This window comes from Gavialis gangeticus, unplaced genomic scaffold (assembly GCF_001723915.1).
Source record: "Gavialis gangeticus isolate Ggan-Ray unplaced genomic scaffold, GavGan_comp1, whole genome shotgun sequence".
In the NCBI taxonomy this organism is placed as follows: domain Eukaryota; kingdom Metazoa; phylum Chordata; order Crocodylia; family Gavialidae; genus Gavialis; species Gavialis gangeticus.
Window position 1 is genome coordinate 56,700,421 of NW_017729030.1, and position 5,108 is coordinate 56,705,528.

General features: G+C 46.3%; 1 long non-coding RNA gene across 1 annotated transcript in view; it reads left to right on the plus strand.

Annotated features, from left to right (window-relative positions):
- LOC109301003 overlaps positions 1-4,756 on the plus strand; it is a 12,508-nt gene extending 7,752 nt beyond the window's left edge. Inside the window, exons 2-3 of the long non-coding RNA XR_002098400.1 lie at positions 2,208-2,211; positions 4,745-4,756. This is a non-coding gene — a long non-coding RNA (uncharacterized LOC109301003). The remainder of the gene's footprint in view (positions 1-2,207; positions 2,212-4,744) is intronic.
- The last annotated feature ends 352 nt before the right edge of the window (positions 4,757-5,108 follow it).

A 5,108-nucleotide genomic window follows, 5' to 3' on the forward strand; every position in this document is an offset into this window, starting at 1 on the left:
CCTTTTTGGCAAGCAGGCATTCCCGGACGCCCTTGGTGAGCCAGGGGGGCTTTCGGACACTCCTGCCCCCCTTGCTTGTTGTCGGGATGGACACCCCTTGGGCCGTAAGTATCGTTTCCTTAAGGAACGACCACTCGTCTTGGACACTGAGTTCCTCTGCCCTCAAGGACCCCATTGCCAGCAAAAACTTTGTTTTTTTGGAAAAAAATATTTATACTGTTTTTTTTTTAAATACACATCAATATTATCACTATTTTAATAGAAATATTTTCTTGGCATGACAATATTTTTATTAAAAATTTTGTTTACTAAAAACTTGTTTTTGAAAATCTGAAATGTGTAACATACATTTTAAGGAAAATTCAATAAATGTTTTGATTCAAGTTAATTAACCACTATTGCCAAAAGTTTCGTAGAAGACAGAAAATGAACTCTGACAAACAGAAAGAGTTTAAAAATAGTTCACATAAATGCTTCTTAATTCTATGACGAGGATAGATGGATAGATAGATATGATTTCTATTGCTCAACTCTATATCATAAGTATTTCTGATTAGGTCAATGGAGCTACATTAAATTACCTTAATCAAAACTGCTGAAAATGATATAAGTACTGTTTTTATGTAGAAGGTATTCAGACATTCACATGCTTAGAGTAAGGAGGGAGATAAAAGCTTACTTGGATTCAACAGCTGGTAATTGTATCATCCATTTAGTATCTTAGCTAGTGTAAGATTCCTTCTAACACATTTTCTAGTCAAGTCCCAAGCAATGGTTATTCCATAACTACCTTAAGGAAACTATTCTTCAGTCTCCATTTTTCCTTTTTTATTTCATCTTTTCAATTTTAGCTATACTCCTGTGTATTACACTAAATAATTCCTCTCATATAGTACCTGGGGACTAAGCTAGGCACTTCATTATACTGTGCTTAGCACATTCCATGCAGAGTCCTTTCAGAAGAACTCAGCATAAATACATGCATTTGCAAATTTGTTTCTGATTGTTCATTTTAAGTGAGGCCCCCTGCCCTACTCCCAGTGAAGTCAAGGAGAGCTTTGCCATAGTGGAAAGCTTTAGGATTGCAGAAGTTAATAGCATCAGATAACATACAAAGGAATCTTGTAAGAAATACTTTTGGGGATAGCACAATGAATCTCGTATGTCTGACAGCTTTGTTTCTCATGCCAGGTGTCTATTATCCTCTTGATATCGCTCATAAATTACAATGGTGTTAATGGGACACTTCCAGTTGTTCAAAGTTTCAAAAGAATAACATATTGTCCTCAAATGCTGTTTATTTCGTAATAGCACAAATTCCATTATAACGACTGGAGCATCATAAAATATTTCACAGCATAGGGGATAACATTGGAAACCCAGGTTGCTGGTGAGTTCACAAATAACCAAAATTTGGGGTTAGGTTTTTGATGGGAGTGACTGCCTAACTTCTTTACACACCTTAAAAATCATAGCCTTGGTATTTTTGTTAGGAAGAAAGCTTGCAAAAAACTCTGGAAGACTTAGTTGCCTGGCTTCAGTCCAAATAAAATAAAAGGAGGTCTGCTTGGGGGGCCTGCAAAACATTATTAATTTGTTTAAATAAAGTTTATTTAAGGCTGTGACTATGGGACTACTGGGCATTGCAGTTCAGCACATTATAGCTGTGTTCTGAGTCAACCACTAGGACATTTCACTAGACCACCTGGGAGGCGAAGTTATCCAGAAACATAAGGCAGAGTCCATATATGCTACATGCTACAGCAGGGGTGGGCAGTTATTTGGGCTTGAGGGCCACTTAAGGAGTTTTGGTAAACTGTTGTGGGCTGTATCAGCACCATCTCTGCCCCCCTGCCATGCTGAGCTGGTTCTGCATCCCACCTCCCCCTCCTCTCCCACCCCACAGCAGCTCACTAAAACTCCTTAAGTGGTTCTGCCTTGTCCCCAGCTTCACATTGTCACTGACCAGCAATCCTGGGGTCTCCATGGAGACTGGCTTGGGCAGATGGGATGGGGCTATGGACAGGCAAGGAACAGCATCCAGGAGTGGGATGGGTGGCCAGGGCCAGGTCTGGGGCCGGGATCTCAAGGCGGTGACAGCATGGGGCTGGGGCCTGGGGCAGAGCTCCCAGCATGCCCCTGCTTTCAGAACTGGTTGCTCATTGTGTTGGGTGGAAGGCAGCTGGGAGCTGGAGCTGGAGCTAGAGCCCCGTGTGCTGGGACAGGAGCTGCAGCATTCCCCCACACCTAGCTGGGTATGGTGCCTGGCACATATCCCCATGGCTGCTGCCGCTTCCATGTCCTACCTGCTGCCCATAGTGGTGCAGAAGGGGCAGGAGGAGGAGCAGCCTGTGGAGGTGGTGGGAGCTGAACAATACCCAAGCAGCTGCAGCCACACCAGGAGCAGCCCCTCCAGAAGGCTGTGCATGCTGGCTGGGACCAGGGTGTCAGCAGGCATAGGTGGGAGCATGGCATAGGGTGCCCTGGGTGGGAGTCAGAGGGGCTTGGCTCCATGTGAAGCACCTTGTGGGGCCAGCCACAGGACAGATACAGACAATTGCCTGGCACCCCCCGCAGGCCAGATCCAATCAGTTGGCAGGCCAGATCCAACCCATAGGCCATATTTTCACCACCCCTGCCTTATATGAAACAACCACTTGGACAATATTTTTAGCTTTACCCAGTTCTTCTGATAGGGATATCTCATTGCAAGACATACCACACTCACGCTTGTCAAGCTCTCAAAACTGAGGTTTGTGAGGAGAACCCAACCTTCTTTCATTTAGAGAGTGCGTTGCTTTCTCCTCTGTTTGCAGGGGATCAATGAGAGCTGAGCTTTTACCACAACCTAATGTTACTTTTATTTAGTAACAGATACAAAGCTATTCAATGTCACTTCAGGCAATATCCCCATAGCTTTTAGTTCAAATTCAGTTATGAACTTATAGTCTTATATAGTCAAATGTTAACCACTTAAATGTTAAGTAGTGCTGCAAAAATATTTCTTAGTTGAAAAACTTTCATTAGAACTCCTGCTTAACTTTAGAGGTCCCAACAGATCATTTTGAACTTGGTGAAATCAAATCTGGAAAATCTGTTAATTATGTTCAATAATAACAGTGGTAAGATTTTTTTCATGAACTATTTTTAAATCTTATATAGCTAAAAAGTTCAGATTTGAAAAGTCCATTGACGAATTGCATAGAGGAGCCTATCAATACCAATACCAAACGTGGCTAGGATTGGCTTGGTTTTAAACAATGAGTACAGGACCAACTAAAGTACTCAGCACCCATAACTAGGACTGGGTATCTGAAAGAACCCAGCTCTTAGGTCGGTATTTAAATCAAGCGGCTGAATTTTCCCAGTACTGTTTGAAAACCTTCTGGCCTATGCAGCTGTCTTAATGCTGAGGAATAAACTCTTTCAATACTGCCAGTTTTCATCAATTTATCATTAGTCTTTTAGTAGTTGTTCTATGCTTCTCGTATCTCAGCTTCCTTAAAAAAAAAAGAAAAAGAAAAGAAAGGGCAAGAATCTGGATCTCCTGGTTGTGTAAAAGAGCTTGAAAACTGTAAATCCTCATATGCTTCTCTAAAGTGAGTTAACGAGCGCATCTACATGAGACACTTTACTGTACAGTAGACTAATCTAGTGTCACTGTCTACATGTCCATGGCATTTACTGTGCAGTAAATAAGTCTACTGCCCAGTTAGCTAGTATCTGTAAATGCAGGCACTAGATTAACTGCACAGTAAGTACCGTGCAGAAGGATGGGTCTCAGAGGTGTAGACCTATGCCAGCTCTGGCTCCCGGGGCCTGTTCCAACACCTGGCTGCCCCCCAGACATCATGCCCCTCTATTGCAGGCATGTGCTGAGCCCCAGCAGCACCTGAAGTATTTGCCTGAGCCTTTGAGATCCACTAAAGCACCCATGATGGCAGCATCTCCAATGCCACAGACAGCATCCTGAGGTCCTGGGAGAGACTATTGACATCATTACACTGTGGTGCAATGCTGAGGGCAGGGATTTGACCAGCTCCACATCCCAGCTGAGCAGGAGACCCTCACCCTCCAACTCTGGGCACCATGGGCCTGGTGCCACAGGAGCAAACTGCTTGGCTTTCAGGAGGAGAAGGGGAGCAGCTACCGCCCAGAGCCAGCCCTAGGCCCATCCTGGGTAGGGTATCAGGAAGGCAGGCTGCCTGAAGCAAGTGCCAACAAGACCACGTGCTCCCACAGGGCAGAGAGCTTGGCTGGTGGCTTCCTATTGCAGTGCCTGCCTGGCCAACTTACCATGGTCCCTATGTGCACACAACCCCCAATCTGTGGCCAGGCACTGCACAGGCCCTCAGTACAGTGCATGTTTTCTCTAAATGTTGCAAATTCTAATGAAGAGTCTCTTTTTTCTTGCTCTGCAGGTCCCACAGCAGCACATGGAGGAGAGGTACTAGCTGCCACCTTTGGATGGCACTCTCTGCATGTGTTGCCTCCACAAGTGGCACACTCAAGGCAGTACCTTCCTGCTGGATTGGCTGGTCACTGTACAGAGTGGCTGATGGACTCACCAGCTTGGTGCATGCAGGACATGGACCATGAGTGGGAGAAGAACCATGAGGACTGAGCCTCCAAGAACAGGCTCTTCACCCTCGAGGAGAAGCACGCTGCCTTCCTCGAGAGGATGCTGGAGGCTCAGAAGTGGAAAACTGCCATGGTGGCCCAGGCAGTGGAGGCCAGGGAGAAGGACAGCTGTGTGCTAGATACCATCATGGCCTTGGCAGTCAGTTTAGTACCACCTGCACCCCAGCCCCTGGTCATGGTCCCACTTGCTCTGTGACAGCCACCCTACATTCATGCCCCAGCCCTGGCCCCACCTGTCCCCTGGAAGCTGACTGCTGCCAGCACAGGCAGGGGAAGAAAATATGATTTGGGGGAGCTGAGCACCCCCCCCAGCGGGTAGGTCTGTCATGAAGAAGGGATGGGGGCACAGATTGAAGCCCCTGCATTGAAGGAGGGAGTGGGACAGGGGCTGGGGTGGGTCATGGGATGCTTGGAGCCTGGGCAGCTCATCAGGAAGCGGGGCTCCCACTGCTGCGCACAGTCCCAGG